Here is an 18,192-nt window from a genome sequence, read left to right on the forward strand (position 1 = left end):
GAGTGTGCGAGGTACCAAACGAAGAGCAGAAGAGTGTTCAGTAAGCCAGGGTCTGTATGGAGCAGGATCAAAATAGAAGGAGCTGTAGCTGGGCCAGGAAACCACACGAAAAGAATCACAAGCACCGAGGGACAGGAAGGGCAGGCTTAAATAGACCGAGGGCGGGAGCTAGCTGAGTCTGGCCAGGTTGCGATAGGCTCTCCCACTCCTAAGCCTGCCAGCCTGAGTGGTGGAAGCTGGAGTCAGTCTCGGGGATGTAGATTCAGGTGCTGACTGATTAATTATGGGAGTTAACCCCGAAGCTGTGCCTGGCAGATCCTTTACATTTACATTAAGTGACTCACCGGTGACGTCTCAGATTCTAGTTCTTTTCTTCTCCCTCCGGTCCAGACATCTATGATGGATTACTACCGGCCATGACCCATTTCTGCAGTTTTCCGCTCAGATGTCTTCAGCTTCTCACTTTTAAAACATTTCTGCACCTATAAACAAAGTTAAAATTCTCAACACCTTTTGCACCTCGAACTATAATAGTGCCATACACTGTGTCCCTGATTATAATAGTACCATACACACACACCGTGCCCCCTGTAGATAGTGCCCCCATAGCCACCGTGCTGCCCTACATATAGCCTCCCCTATAGGTAGTGCTCCACGTATAGCCCACCTCTGTAGACAGTGCCCTACATATAGGCACCCTGTTGCTAGTGCCCCACAGGTAACTCACCCCAGTATATAGTGTCCCACATATAGCCCACCCCTATAGATAGTGCCCTAAAAATAGATCCCCTATAGATAGTGCTCTACATATAGCCCACCCCTGTATAGTGTCTCACATATAGCTCCCCCTGTATATAGTGCCCCACATATAGATCACCCTGTAGATAGTGCCCCACATATAGACCCCCCTGTATATATTGGCCCACATCCCCACATATAGACCCCCCCCTGTAGATTGTGCCCCACATCCCCACATACAGACCACCCCTGTAGCTAGTGCCCCACATTCCCCCATATAGACCCCCCTGTATATAGTGTCCCATATATAGACGACCCCCCTGTAGATAAAGCCCCCACTATAGATAATGCCATTAACAGTTTTATGAGAAAAAAAAAAACTTTACATACTCACATGATCCTGTTCCAACGGTGTTCGCTGGCAATACAGACATGCTCTCTTCTGAGCGTGTCTGCAGGAGCTGAACAAGCATCATCCAATCAAGCTGATTGGCGGGGCAGAATGACTTGCCCCATCAATCAGCGCCCTTCAAGTATGGAAGCGGCGCGATGACGTAATCTCGCTGGTAGCCGATCAGCGTCATTGTAAGGGGCTGAATGGTCGGGCACGGAACATGCCCGGCCATTCAGCGCTAGTGCTAGCAACGCCTACAGGCATGAGAGGGCCTGTGTCGCCCGGCCCATACTTGTTGGAGGCTCGGCGGCGCGGGCCCCATAATAGCGGCGCTACTGCTGTAGCAGCCATAACGGCTGCTAACGGCGCCACCGAGCATATGGGGGTGTGTGTCAGCTGGCGGCACGGGCCCCCTCGAGCCACGGGCCCCGTAGCGGCCTCTACGGCTGCTAGCGTGGTAGTTACTTCACTGTGCTCACGGCAGATTGAATGCTGGAGCAATGACCCGTCAGCTCCTTGCACCAGCATTCAGGAAGAGGGACCAGCGCGGTCAATATAAAAATATATATAAAACATGCAAATTGCTGTTTTTTGGTCAACTTAGCTCCCAAAAAAAAAAAAAAAAAAAAAGTGATCGAAAAGTCGCATGTACCCCAAAATGGTATCGGTGAAGTCTACAGTTCGCGCCACAAAATTTAAGCCCTCATACCTCTAAATTGATGGAAAAAGTTATGGCTCTAAGAACATGGCGACACAAAACATATTTTTTTTTTGCAAATAGTCTTATTTTTTTAAAAGTGGTAAAACATAAAACAAAACATATGAATTTGGTATCGTCGTAATCATATCAACCTGTAAAATAAGGTGAACATGTAGTTTTTACCGCCTGATGGACGCCGTAATAACAAAACCCCCTAAAAAATGGTGTAATCGCTGTTTTTTGCCTATTTCCCACCACAAATAATTTTGCAGATTCCCAGTACATTATGCGGTACAATAAATGGTGCCATGAAAAACTACAACTTGTCCCGCAAAAAACAAGACCTCATACGGCTATGTCGACGAAGAAACAGAAAAGTTATGGCTTTTGGAAGGCGGGGAGGAAAAAAACGAAAATGAAAAAACTCAAATTGGCCTGGTCTTTAAAGAGGCTCTGTCACCAGATTTTGCAACCCCTATCTGCTATTGCAGCAGATCGGCGCTGCAATGTAGATAAGAGTAACGTTTTTATTTTGAAAAAACTAGCATTTTTGGCCAAGTTATGACCATTTTTGTATTTATGCAAATGAGGCTTGCTAAAGTCCAAGTGGGCGTGTCTAAAGTAAAAGTCCAACTGGGCGTGTATTATGTGTGTTACATCTGGGCGTGTTTACTTATTTTACTAGCTGGGTGTTCTGACGAGAAGTATCATCCACTTCTCTTCAGAACGCCCAGCTTCTGGCAGTGCAGACACACAGCGTGTTCTCGAGAGATCACGCTGTGACGTCACTCACTTCCTGCCCCAGGTCCTGCATCGTGTCGGACCAGCGAGGACACATCGGCACCAGAGGCTACAGTTGATTCTGCTGCAGCATCGGCGTTTGCAGGTAAGTCGATGTAGCTACTTACCTGCAAACGCTGATGCTGCTGCAGAATCAACTGTAGCCTCTGGTGCTGATGTGGCCGACACGATGCAGGACCTGGGGCAGGAAGTGAGTGACGTCACAGCGTGATCTCTCGAGAACACGCTGTGTGTCTGCACTGCCAGAAGCTGGGTGTTAACGAACAGAAGTGGATGATGCTGATTCGTCAGCATCATACACTCCCATTACTAACGCCCAGCTAGTAAAAGTAGTGAACACGCCCCGATGTACGCACATAATACACGCCCAGTTGGACTTTTACTGTAAACACGCCCAGTTGTACTTTTGCAAGCCTCATTTGCATAAATACAAAAATGGTCATAACTTGGCCAAAAATGCTCGTTTTTTTAAAATAAAAACGTTACTGTAATCTACATTGCAGCGCCGATCTGCTGCAATAGCAGATAGGGGTTGCAAAATCTGGTGACAGAGCCTCTTTAAAGGTTAAAATTGTCGCTAGGCAGCAGTACATCTCCCCGTGTAAACAGGGAGACGTGCTGCCAACATGATGCAAATGCATGGGAATGAACAATCGTAGTATCCGATTATTACTCCTTGTCACTGCAGCAAACGAGCGCCGATCGAAGTGCTGTGTCGTCGATCGGCGCATGCTTTCATGGCTAATATCTGGCCGTCTTAAAGAACCTTAGAAAAAACCTGTCACTAGGTCATATGTCATATAAGTTGAACTGGTTAACTGACCTGAATAGCGCTGTCTCCCTGATTTCAGAGCTGTTTTTCTTTTTTTCCTGGAACCCCTGCATTCCGGAGATATGGCCCACCATTGCGTTGACTTCCTATATGCTAATTTGCTGTAGTTAAAGGGGTGGAGCTAGCTTCCCTGCCTTTGATGCTGACCAATCAGCGCACGGCAGCTTCAAGGTAGTTCACGCCATGTTTGCTAACTACAGCAAAATACGATAGAGGGGGCCAAAACAACAGTGGGCCATATCTCTGGAACGGGGGAGTCCAGGTAAAAAAAAAACAGCGCTGGAATCAGGGAGACAGTGCTATTTACGTAAATTTCCCAGTTCAACATATATTACCTAGTGACAGGTCCTCTTAAACATGTGGTGATTCAGGCTGGTTCACACAACCACACATACATGGGAAGGCTACTCCCTCATCTGGCTTCAAGACCCACAGACTACACTTCCACTCGTTCACTGAATACTCTTAGCGGGAACAGCACGTTTTATACAATAAGCGCTGCCCCCCAGCTTCAGGGCACAGCATAGCCACGCTGCAGCAACCTGGAACTGTCATGGCGTGGCAGAAAATTAACCAAGATTCTTCCAGGCCATTTATCCCAGACCAAACAATTTAGGCCACTAGCAAACCAACCATCATCCTTCACACCTGCCGTAAATAAAAGTAACGTTGCAATGCATTAAACGCAACTCAAATACAGATATGACAGGCCAGACAAGCCAACCTTCTTGTGGAACGCCACCGAGGGGGGAAAAACAGCTAAAAAAAAACATAGCACTTTAAGGCTATGTTCACACGGAGTATTTTGGGGGAGGAATATCTGCCTCAAAGCTCCAAACGGAATTTTGAGGCAGATATTCCTCCCCCAAAATACTCCGTGTGAATAGCAATGATCGCGCCGTTTTTCGCCCGCGGCCATTGAGCGCCGCGGGCAGAAAACACGCTTTCTCCTGCCTCCCATTGAAGTCAATGGGAGGTCGGAGGCGGAAGCGCCCGAAGATAGGGCATGTCGCTTCTTTTTCCCGCGAGGCAGTTTTACTGCTCGCGGGAAAAAGACGCCGACGCCTCCCATTGAAATCAATGGGAGGCGTTCTCGGGCCGTTTCTGCCGAGTTTTGCGACGCGGTTTCCGCGTCAAAAAACTCGGCAAAAGACCCCGTGTGAACATAGCCTAAGGCACAGTGCATAAATAAACAAACCATATTTAGCCATATGTTCAAACCTACAAAATATGCCACAAAGTCCCCTTTAAGAGTATGGAATTCTCTCCACACTCTTAGGGCTCATTCAGACGAGCGCAATACTCGTCCGTGTGCTGTGCGTTGTAATCACTCACAGCACACGGACCCATTCATTCTAATGGAGCCATTCACACATGCGTTGTTTTTCACTCAGCATGTGTCCGTTGCGTAAAACTCACTGCATGTCCTACATTGGTGCGTAATAATGCATCGCAGTCGCTTATTGAAGTCTATGGGTATTGGGGGAAAAAAAGCAGGAAGCGTTTGTAGGGCAGCGTGATCAGCACAGGAGCAACATCCAGACAGTCCTGTGCGCAGCCTCGGGCTCTAAATGTGGAGAAGATTATCACGTTGGTGCAGGAGAGGCCGGAGTTGTGGGACACAAGGTCGGATGCCCACCACGACTGGCACCGCAAATACAATATGTGGGAAGCCATTCCAAAAGTGATGTTTTCAAATGAGTGGAGTAGTGCGACGTCTGCTGACAGAACCAAATTTAGAAAGTGCAAGCATAGTTTATCCTGCATCGTTGTGTACATGTTGTCCATGTTGATCAAGTTTTTGCTCAACTTTTGAAGTAATTTACGCCATGTGGCCCTCATAGACACGTTGTCACTGGTAAAATGAACCATTCATTTCATGTTGGACTAGTAGTACATGTTTAGTATACTGGCCCCAATGTTAAATACACATATATCCATATATGTATATTTCTATATTGGGTTTTATTCAACAGTGGATGACTTAAAGAGGCTCTGTCACCAGATTCTCAAACCCCTATCTCCTCTTGCATGTGATCGGCGCTGCAATGTAGATAACAGCAACGTTTTTGTTTTTTTAAAAACGTTCATTTTTGGCCAAGTTATGAGCTATTTTATATTTATGCAAATGAGCTTTGAAATGGACAACTGGGCGTTTTTTTTTCGTTATGTCCAACTGGGCGTGTATTGTGTTTTTAACTGGGCGTGTTTATGTGTATAACGCTGACCAATCCGTGACCAGTCAGCATCATACACTCCTCAACATCTGCACGCTCCTCTCCTGAAATATTCTGTGCTGCTGTGAACTCTGTTCTTACCATTACGTAGCTCTCAGTCTGTTACCTCTCCTCCACTCCTGTCCTCAATAACACCTTCACATGATTGGCAAATCACCACACCGCACAAGATCCTACTGCACGGCTGACAGCCGTCAGCTGTATAGCTAACAGCACGGTTGTGTTGGAAGCGCGCCCTGCTGTGTCTCACTTAGCAGCTGGGTGTGTTCCCCTCATCTAGCTGCTACGTTCTATCCTGACCGCCGGTGAATTCTCCATGCGGTCTTCGCAGTGCTGCTACCCCGTTTACCTACAGGAGCAGAACGCGGCTCCTGAAATACTCTGTGCTGCCTTAAACTCTGTGGACAGGGTAGGATCCTGTTTTTTTAAAAATGCTGCTGGGGAACCCGCTCGATCCACTATATAAGGCTGTGCCTCCATCCTCTTCTGCCCCAGTCACTTATTCCCAAGCACTGTAAACTTTCAGATTGGTTGCGCTGTGAATATTCGGAGAACGTGATTGGTTTATGTGCAGGGTAACGAACATACAGACAAGCAGTAGAAGACTGAATTCAATGAAATGCTCAGCCCTTAGTCAGTCTTCTACTGCTTGTCTGTATGTTCATTACCCTGCACATAAACCAATCACGTTCTCCGAATATTCACAGCACAACCAATCTGAAAGTTTACAGTGCTTGGGAATAAGTGACTGGGGCAGAAGAGGATGGAGGCACAGCCTTATATAGTGGATCGAGCGGGTTCCCCAGCAGCATTTTTAAAAAAACAGGATCCTACCCTGTCCACAGAGTTTAAGGCAGCACAGAGTATTTCAGGAGCCGCGTTCTGCTCCCGTAGGTAAACGGGGTAGCAGCACTGCGAAGACCGCACAGAGAATTCACCGGCGGTCAGGATAGAACGTAGCAGCTAGATGAGGGGAACACACCCAGCTGCTAAGTGAGACACAGCAGGGCGCGCTTCCAACACAACCGTGCCGTTAGCTATACAGCTGACGGCTGTCAGCCGTGCAGTAGGATCTTGTGCGGGGTGGTGACTTGCCAATCATGTGAAGGTGTTGAGGACAGCAGTGGAGGAGAGGTAACAGACTGAGAGCTACGTAATGGTAAGAGCAGAGTTCACAGCAGCACAGAATATTTCAGGAGAGGAGCGTGCAGATGTTGAGGAGTGTATGATGCTGACTGGTCACGGATTGGTCAGCGTCATACACATAAACATGCCCAGTTAAAAACACAATACACGCCCAGTTGGACATAACGAAAAAAAAAACGCCCAGTTGTCCATTTCAAAGCTCATTTGCATAAATATAAAATAGCTCAGAACTTGGCCAAAAATGAACGTTTTAAAAAAAAACAAAACGTTACTGTTATCTACATTGCAGCGCCGATCACATGCAAGAGGAGATAGGGGTTTGAGAATCTGGTGACAGAGCCTCTTTAAAAGTCTGTTGGCGTAGTACGAGGGACCAGTACCGTAGGGAGGTGAGCTAAAAAGGGAAGAGTGGTTCTGCGACCTCAAAGAAAAGGCCATACCTCTTCACCAAGCAGCTATCTTTCCTGAGCTCGATATTAGATCTTCGTCTGTAAGTATCCCAAAATAAAACAATAAAAACAACACGTTCTTGGGGTTTTCCTATCATGGAAATTTATGACATATCCACAAGATATCTTAAAAATGGTAGAGACATGAGCTTCCCACCTCTGGGACACACAGGAAACCACCTTCTACCGCTCTGTGTTCCAGAGGTGGAAACCACATGTCTCTGCCATTTTTAAGATATCTTGTAGATATGTCATCAATTTCCATTCTGGGAAAACCCCTAGAACATTTTTTATTTTTTTTAATTTTGGGATGTCATGTAACGTGTGGATATATCATTAATTTCCATGATGCAAAATACATGTAATGTATATTCCTTTGTTATTTTTTTTATCCAAATTTAGCACCGAAGACAACCTGGGGGAGAATGAGGAGGAAGAGGAGAGTAGACAGATGGAGGAGACTAGAGAGGAGCAAGACACCTCTCTTCCATCCCCAGAAATGGATCCTGGTACATCTTCTGGATGCAATGCATGCAGCCCAACCGCTCCGCAAATTCCAGATCGCTCTCGTGCGGCAACCAAGAGGAGAAAAAAATTAACCTTCTACGGCTAGTCAGGTAAACACTCGGGTTCTGGAATATCATAATAGAAATCAAGCAGAGGATGAGGTGGACACTTTTACCTGTAGCATGGCTACATATTTGCGGCTTGTACCAGCAGAGCATCGCCTACGCACTCAATCATCAATTTTGATTTTGCTGCAATCTGCTGCACCACCTAACGATCCCAGGGAGTGCTTCACAGCACTAGAGCACTGGCGCTTGTTTGGGCACATTAAGCCTCAGGCTCAAGTATCACAGAGCTTTAGCACTCCACCTCCTCCAATGCCGCATCAACGGAAATATTTTCCGAGGCAGATGCCTCACGACCACCCAAGTGGTTATAGGGGGGCTTACTACAGCCCACTGGAGCCTTATTATGCTAATCTGCCGCCATGACTACCTTCATCCCAATCTGCCTCTGAGAGAATGGAGTCCACTCCTGCAAGTGCCCCACCATCATCTCCAGATCTCTTTAGTTTATAATTTTTTGTTATTTAATATATTTATGTTTGATTTATGTAAAGCCGCAGTTCTACAGGTTTTATGCACTGGTGTTTTTTTAAATATTTTTTTGATAAAAAGAAAGTTTCACATAAAAATGTTTCAATACTTTATTTCTCATATTTGGTGTCCGGTGGGCATTAATGTGTCAAGTACAAAACACACTATACACTACAGATCACATATAGCCCAATAGCTGCCCCCATACATGATTAACTTATATAAATATATTAATGGCACATACAAAAAATATGGTGAAATCCTGTTCCATTTAAAACCCCCTCAAAAAACAAGGGGGCACTCCCTCCGTCTGGAGAAAAAAAAGTTCAACCTGCAGAGGCGACAAGCCTTCTTTACTGTGAGAACTGTGAATCTATGGAATAGCCTACCGCAGGAGCTGGTCACAGCAGGGACAGTAGATGGCTTTAAAAAAGGCTTAGATAATTTCCTAGAACAAAAAAATATTAGCTCCTATGTGTAGAAATTTTTTACTTCTCCTTTCCCGTCCCTTGGTTGAACTTGATGGACATGTGTCTTTTTTCAACCGTACAAACTATGTAACATAATTTTATCCTAAACTTTTTTTAAAAAAAATACTTACCAAGAATAGAAAAATTAGGTATTAGTTTATATTCAGGTTGAAATATTAATGTTACTTTTCTATATAACTAATTATAAAAAAGTATTTTAAAATAAAGTAACATATTCATTTTTTTACCTAAATATGAAAGCCAGCAACCCATGTCAAGGGTCCTCATTGTATTGCGATTCCCTACACTAACCTAACAAAACTATTAACAAGGTAATAACAGAACTAACTATAATAACTTTACACATGGCATTTCTAGCGGATAGAGTCCTGCTGCCAGTGCACTGCTCCCTCAGGGCTGACAAAACAATCCGAATATAATTGCCGGATGCTGAGTCCAGATGTTACTGGTCTTCCTTGGGCTGTCTCGTCCAAAGTCATTGCTCCAGTAGCCATGTGATGTTCCACGTCACCATCACCTGCAGAATCGTACATCCTGGTGAAGTTGTGCAGGATGACACTGGCTTTGATTACGTGGTTGACATTGTCCGTATCCATTTGGATTGTAGACCCTCCATTTATTTGCCAGAATATCAAAGGCGCACTGCACATACCGACAAGCCCTGGCAAGCCGATAATTGTAAATGTGCCTCCGGTTGTCCAAACCATGTTTAGGAAAGGGGTGCATAGCATGGGTGGAGAGTCCAAAGGCCTCATTTTCCACTATCACAAATAGTGCGGGGGGGGGGGGGGAGTCCTGAAGATACGGGCAGTAGACGGGGTTCAGGGAGAGCTAGCTGTTAGTTTAGAAGCTGTAGTTAGGAAGGGCTAGTGAGGTAATGGTCAGATGAGGGGTAGACACTTTATTGGGTTATTTAGGCATACCTCCCAACTTTCAGGTATCCCAAAGAGGGACAACTGTAGCGTGGCAAATTTTTCCTTTTAAGCCACACCTCTAACGCCACCCAATCCCCACCCATACACACCCGATTCGGCCCACATTCTATTGTGCTTCTTTAGTGCCTCCCCAGAGTATAATGCCCCCATAGAACGCCCCACACAGAATAATGCCACTATAGCTGCCTCACACAGTATAATACCCCATATAGTATAATGCCAAATAGCTGCCCCCACACAGTACAATGCCCCCATAGATGCACCCATACAGTATAAAGCCAACACAGATACAGTATAATGCCCACACAGATGCCCCCACACATTATAATGCTCACACAAATTCCCCATACAGTATAATGCCCCATAGCTGCCCCCATACATTATAATGCCCTGATAGCTGCCCTATACAGTAAAATGCCCACACAGATACCCCCATACAGTAAAATGCCCACACAGATGACCCCATATAATATAATGCCCACAGATGCCCCATACAGTAAAATGCCCACACAAATTCCCCATATAGTATAATGCCCCATAGCTGCCCCATACACCATAATGCCCTGATAGCTGTGCCCATACAGTATAATGCCCACACAGATACCCCCATACAGTATAATGCCCCCATAGCTGCCCCTAAGCAGTATAATGCCCCATAGCTGCCCCCATACAGTATAATGCCCCATAGTTGTCCCCATATGAAATAATGCCCAATAGCTGCCCCATACAGTATACTGCCCCCTTAACTTCAACCATACAGTATAATGCCCCCTTAGCTGCTCCCATACAGTATAATGCCCCATAGTTGCCTCCATACAGTATAATGCCACCTTAGCTACCCCTATACAGCATAGTGCCCTCTTAGATGCCCCTAGTGCCAGTGCACACATATAAAGTGCCAGTGCCCACATAAATAGTGCCACACACACAGTGCCCATGTAGAAAGCACCACAGTGTCTCCTGTAGCTAGTGCCCATATAGTGCCACAGTGCCCATGTAGATAGTGCCACACCCCCTTGAAGATAGCGCCACACCCCTGTAGATAGTGCCATTTGGGCTCTCTCTAGCAGCAGAATCTCAGAGCCAGAAGCCAGAGCATCAGCCACACTGTGACCAGGGATTCCGCTCCAGGAGGTGCCCCTGACGTCACTGTCCATATATATCCAATAAGTGCCAAATAAGGGCTGAAATCGCTCCCCATTGATTTCAATGGGAAGTAGAGGCGTTTTTTTGGGGGGCGGTTTTTAGCTGCTCGCGAGAAAAAAAAGCGGCATATCCTTTCTTGTCGTGGTTCCCTCTCTAACCTCCCATTGAAATCAATGGGAGGCAGAAAAACCTGCGGTATTTGTTTCCGAGCGTTTTTCGCTTGCGGTACTTACATTAGTTGCAATGGCCGTGGGTGATAAACGCAGCGAAAAACGTGGTAAAAAGGGCAGGAAGGTCAAAATCTGAAGGAATTTTGAGGAGGATTTTTTCGACCTGCAAAAAACTCCATGTGACCTCCCAGCTACCGCAAATTTGGTTGTTTGTCTCTTTGTTTATTACACATATTAAAAACCTTCTCCCCCGGGCTGTAGTAAGAATGTTGTGCCGATCTCCCTGCTGTTTTTCACTACAATGTGCAGGACCAGGGGACTAAACAGTGACAATGTATATGGGTACAATTTTGTGGCCCCTATAGGGCTTTATAGGAAATGGGGAAGAGTAAGCTTCTAATCAAGAAGTCGGAATTTGTCACTTTTGGAACTATGATACAATTATGACCTTAAAAGTGATTTTCAAAGATTTTTCGTTTTTTTTTAAATCTAATGCTATGGTTTAGTAGACCCATTCTAACCATAATCCTAGCTCATGTTGCCTAATGGTATATATTGCTATTGTATTAGAATAGGTATTGCTTTTAAATGTGTCAGAGTTATAGACATCTAATAAAAGTTATTTTGTGCCTAGAAAATAACTAGTATTGGACCTTCTGTAAAATTTGGTATATACTGCCCCATAATAAAAAAAATGTTTTTTCTTTTAATAGATTGAGAGTAGGAATTTGATGACTGCAGGGATAGCAGAGCGCAGACCGATGAACCTGGGGTATTAGTTTCACTCAATGTACATATTGTAAAATTATAATCAAACAGATATTGCATCAATTAACACCTTCTGAATAGTACAAAGGAACAAATACAAAACAAGAGAGTCCATGGCTACAGTGTCTATAATCGAAATAATCCTTCTTTTTGACACCTCTCTGAACAGTTTTTGTTTGATACTTTTACTGTAGAAGCAGTAAAGCAGCTATAAGTAATGCAGTCAAAACATCAAATTTAATTATACTCTCAAAATCATCGGAATTTTTTTTTTCTGAAGAAAAGCCCAAATAAAATAGTAAAAAGGTTTTCTTTTCTTTGCAAATAATGCTTACCTATTGTATAATTAAAAGTTCTGCCACTTTTTATTATGTTTTGCGTTTCATTTACTCAACATTTTTAAGATTTGTGCTTGCTTTCAGTGAATGAGGAGATTCTTGTTTACATCTAGCGACCTGCTCTGACCTAGTACTGTTTACAGCTGTAGGTTTGTTGTAATGTGTCTGTGTAGGTAAAAGCTACAGTATCAGAATGGAGTCCGGGATAGGAAAGAGATTTGTGCTGCGGCTGTATTAATAGAAACTTTACTGAAGTGTCGGGAGTGTGAATTGACATCGCGTTCTGGCTGGAGGCAACGATGTCTATTCACTCACAGGACACTTCAGTAAAGTTACTGTGGGTGTATGTGACAGCCCAGCGTGATCTCGCGAGATCACGCTGTGCTGTGAATACAGATGGACATGAATGGAGAGAAGTGTATGACGCTGATTGGTCACTGATTGGTCAGCCTCATACACTCCTCTTTACAACTCCCAGTTGGCAAAAAGGTAAAGAACATCCAGTTGTCTATTAAGAAACTAATTAGCATAAATCTAAAATTGTTCATAACTTGCTCAAAAATGATCGTTTTTGAAAATAAAACCACTTATAATGTGGTGACAGAGCCTCTTTAAGCTCAGTATGAGTTTTCAGCCTCTGGATATAAACATTTTTGGAAAATTCTATTGCTATGGTAGAAAACCCCTTTAAGGGGAGTGTCAGGGTTGGCATGTGGGTGTGGCTTGTTACTAGTTCTTCACTGTCAAAAGACAGACATTTGTTTTATATAGGTATAACACACCTGGCACTGAGATGGTGCCCTGTTTATAACAGTCTGTAGTATTACATGCATTTGATGTGAGACATTTTAGTGAATGTGTCCTACACCTTTATTAATGACAGTAACTATGTGACATTATTAATAAACCTTGTGCAATCATTATATTGGGTTGTGTAACTATTAGTAGAACATTATCTTTGGAGCAGTTTGATGTGAAGCCCATAGATATCTTTCAGTCTCCATTTCTATGATGGCCACATTGCTTTATAGTTTCCAGTTTATCATCATGAGGTAATTGAGGCCTCAGCCAGCACTGACCTTATCCCCCCTACACATATCAGTGACCCGGCACTCTTGTGCTCCGTGTCCTGTCACTTTCCTGCATGTTGTGATCCCGCTGCAGAGAGTGAGCCCCAGGCTTTTTAAACCAGTCAATTTCACACATGGAAGGCTTTGTCTATCTTAATCAAGATGTTTTAGAGATCAAAGTCGCTCATAAAGCAGCACATCCCTGTAACTAAACAGTTTATTCCCCCAACTGGCGCTACACACGGCCATCTAATTCACCCATTTTATTTCCAAAAATGCCTTCATAAACAGAACCAGCTCCAAGTACCGCTACAGTCAATTCATCCAGATGCCTCTCTTCATACATCGACTCCATAATAATCGCATCATCATCTTCACACATAATCTACTCACAGAACAAAGTCATTTATTAATATCATATGACCGACATACTCAACGTAAGTATTGATAGTTGTTGAAAGACAAGGAGTTACAACCAATATGCTCTATATGCTCTATATGCATGTGTACATTGGCATAGCTATAGGCGGTGCAGAGGTTGCTGTCTCCCCTGGCTATGGTGCAAAAAGGGGACCCCTCTGCCATATGATAGCACAGCAGTATATAAATGTCATGTAATGGTTGGGACACTCTGGTATAGACTGTGTGCCCAAGAGCTTTAATCTGCTTCTCTGCTGATACACACCTTGTGTACATGGCTCTTTACATACTTGGCAGTCTTTTTTTGATGTTCACAAATGAGGCGTGAAGAAATTAGTCATCTCACTTATTACTAGTTCATTCTCATGGGAAGTGTTTCCGCCCAAATACTGACTGCATTTAAGCAGCCATAAGCAGATGGCAGTCTGTAATTTGTCCATGATTCCACACTACAGGTTTCCGTAAAACAGCTTGTATTCTGCTGACAGCTCTGCAGGTAAGTGACATCCAATGTGTAACTACAATCTAGGCAGCCCTTGCCTATGCCACTGCTAAGAGTCTCAAGTAGAGCTGAGCAAGCCGTTTCAACATGAATTTCCCAAAAGTTTCGTATTCGCCAAAATGTTGGGGCTTTATGGTGCACAAATCCATACTCACCGCTTTTGGTCTTCCATAATGATGCGTCCCTGCAGGACTCCTGAGATTATGTTGTCTTGTCCTATGTGATCGCTATGGGATCCCCTATGCTTTAAGTATTAAAGAGGCTCTGTCACCACATTATAAGTGGCCTATCTTGTACATGATGTGATCGGCGCTGTAATGTAGATTACAGCAGTGTTTTTTATTTAGAAAAACGATTATTTTTGACGGAGTTATGACCTATATTAGCTTTATACTAATGAGTTTCTGACCACTTCTGTAGCGTCTCTGTGATTTACAGCACAGCGAGATCTCGCTGTGAATGACAGCTTACAGCGTAATCTCGTGCGAGACTACGCCTGCTACGCTGTAACTCACAGAGATGCTACAGAAGTGGTCAGGAGAATGAATACACATCACGTCCTGGCTGGAGGTAATGTATATTCATTGTCATGACACATGAGTAGTGTTATAGTGTGTTTATGTGACTGCATATAGCGATATAGCTATATGGCTATCTGCAGTGTAAATGAATGGAGAGAAGAGTATGACGCTGATTGGTCATTGATTGGTCAGCGTCATACACTCCTCTCCACAACGCCCACTTGGTCATATAGTAAAACACGCCCAGTTGTCCATTGAGAAACTCATTAGCATAAAGCTATAATAGGTCATAACTCCGTCAAAAATGATCGTTTTTCTAAATAAAAAACACTGCTGTAATCTACATTACAGCGCCGATCACATCATGTACAATATAGGCCACTTATAATGTGGTAACAGAGCCTCTTTAATGGGAAACTTCATCAGAAACATGAAACAATACTCACTGTCCAATAATCTAGCCTACTTTATATAATTGTTCTGCTATTTTCACCTAAGCAACCCCCAAATTGCTATTTAGAAGAGAATAAAGCTTTTGTCCACCGTCTTGATTGTAGAAATCACTTTCTGCAAGCAGTAGTTCTGGTAACTTAAATGTCCCATGATGCCTTGGGGAGCATGGAAAGCTGTGACTATAACACATCTAGCAGAAGCTATAGTTATAAAGATCATTACAAATTGTGAGCAGGATGCTGGTGAGCGTCTAGGGCACAGGGAAAGCACAGGAGAGGCTGTAGACTGTGCCCTGTGCAGCAGCATGCAAATCACAGGCAGTGTGCAAACTCCAGCCCACTGCAGGAATGGGAAGATATAACAGTAGCCTTACATTATCTACAGGATACAGGAAGCATCCTGGATGAGATTCAGTGACAAAAGCAGGACACACCGGGCTTAGAATGTTTGTGCTTTTCACCCAGTGCATTTTTTGATTGTTGCTAGGCAACAGCCCAAGCACATTCTACCTGATATCTTATTATTTAGAAACCTACCAATAACAGCAGCGGTGTCATTATGATCCCACGTTAGAAATAACATGGGAAAGTATGACAAGATTTCCTTTAAGGAATGGCTATTTAGACAATCCTTGTCTTGTGCGTCATACAGGTTGATATTAGAGATAAAGACAAAAGCAAGACAGATGCCCAGCGCACATAGCGCATCAACTGTGGAGTGGCTAAGGGCACAGATGAGATAGACAATAGTGGTCATCTGGTGGGGTTGCGCTAGGGGCACAACACCCTGGAATATATTGGGGGCAGCAGGATATAAAGGGGGCAGCAGGGTTTATATGGGGGCAGCAGGATATATAGGAGGCAGCTGGGTATATAAGGGGCAGCAGGGTATATAGGAGGCAGCGAGGTTATATAAGGAGCAGCAAGATATAAAGGGGGCAGCAGGATATATAGGGGCAGCGGGGTATATATTTTGGGCAGCGGGGTATATAGGGGGCAGCAGTGTATATAGGAGGCAGCAGGATATATAGGAGGCAGCAGGGTATATAGGGTGCAGTAGGGTATATAGGGGGCAGTAGGGTATATAGGGGCAGCAGGGTATATAGGGGCAGAAAGGTATATAGGATGCAGCACAGATATCTTTGTTTAATCTGTTCTACTTTAATATTTTACTTATTTTACAATGAGACATAAACACATGCAGAGACACACACACACACACACACACACACTGTAACATATACACATACAAACACAGAGACACATACTGTATACACACACACACATATACACGCAGAGACACACAGACACTCACCATCTCTCCATGCTGACAGAATCACAGGATTCGTGCAGGATGGGCTGTGGACGGAGCTTCCTCCTCTGCTCCTCAGCTCTTATTTACTCCGTGTGTGTAACTAAGAACAAAGCACAGAGTACATGCTTGGAGGGGGCAGCGCCCTGTGCGCTCGCACACCCCTAAGGTCGGCCCTGACCAAATTATTATATTATCCCCTTCGTGCTCAGTGACGTAGTATTCCGTCATGCTGACCGCACCGTTCGCTCTCAGTGACTGAATAGTACGTCACAGGGAAAATGCATCGCCATTTTCTACTGGTGCCTTCACGAGCTGTGACAGCTGCTGTTTTGGACAGCAGGCTATCACAGCTCAATATGGGACCTGTCGTGATGGTCCCGCCTCCTCGATCGCCGCTATTGGTCAGTCAGTGACTAACTGTCCAATAGCGGTGATCGGTCTCTTCACTTCCTCTCCCTGACTTCACATCCTGCTGCAACTGCCCTGAATGCCTCTGTTGGAGATAGTGAAGTGTTCAGAGCGGTTATGAGGAGAGAGAGAAGAGCAAAGTGCAAAAAAACTAACTTTTTTCTGCTTCCCACCTCCCCCATCCACTACCCGCTCCTGTACCCTTCCTCCTTGTGTTCCCTCCACGTTTTTGGTCAGTGATCTCCTATCACTGACCACTTCTTAATCTTCAGGACCAATTTCTTGGTCCCTGGGGATTATTTTTTTCTTTATAAAATATATAAAACAAAAAAAAGATAATTTTTTTTGTATTTTTTAAAATTAGTTAGTTTAGACAATTAAACTGGTTAGTTTAGTATTAGGGTTAGTTAGTGTCAGGGAACCATCAAAAAGCATAGTTAGGTATAGCGTCAGGGAATTTAGCGTCAGGAATCTGTCACCATAGTTAGATCTAGCGTTAGGGGTCCATCACCGTAGTTAGGTTTAGCTTCAGGGAAGCTCGGAATAATCTAGTTAAGTTTAGTGTCAGGCACCTGTCACCGCAGTGAGATTTAGTGTCAGGGAAGCTCGGAATCATCTAGTTAGGTTTAGTGTCAGGGAATAGTCGCCGTAGTTAGATTTAGTCAAAGGGAAGTTCAAATAAAATCTAGTTAGGTTTAGTGTTAGGAACCCTCGCCCTGGTTAGGTTTAGTCTCAGGGAAGCCCACTCGTTCTATAAAAAGACCAATGTTTTGGGCTAGTTTAGGCAGCAGCCTATTGCTCCTAGATAGGGAAGCAAACAAACATGTCCCAATGGACATTTACTGCCGAAGATGCATATTAATTTCTTGCCTCCGACACAGACTCGTCGGATGGTGAGACTCTGTTTTATTTATCCACCTCCTCATCCAGTGATGAAGAAGAGGAACCCCCTAGGAGACGCCCCAGGACCACCACTACAGTTGAAACCCCCGAGCGAAATGACACCACCGCAGTTGAACCCCCGAGCGAAGTGACCCCTCCGCAGTTGAAACCCCCGAGCGAAGTGACCCCCTCCGCAGTTGAAACCCCATTTGGACCCCCACACCAGACATTTATGAGCCCCAAATTCCCGAGTACACGGGCAGCCCAGGGATCAAATTTAATATGGCAGGGCTCAGTGAAATTGACTTTTTCAAGTTCTTCTTCACTGAGGACTTTATGGAACTTATGGTCTCCCTGACAAATTTATATGCCCA

The sequence above is a fragment of the Rhinoderma darwinii genome, chromosome 3 (genome assembly GCF_050947455.1).
Source record: "Rhinoderma darwinii isolate aRhiDar2 chromosome 3, aRhiDar2.hap1, whole genome shotgun sequence".
Classification (NCBI taxonomy): Eukaryota; Metazoa; Chordata; class Amphibia; order Anura; family Rhinodermatidae; genus Rhinoderma; species Rhinoderma darwinii.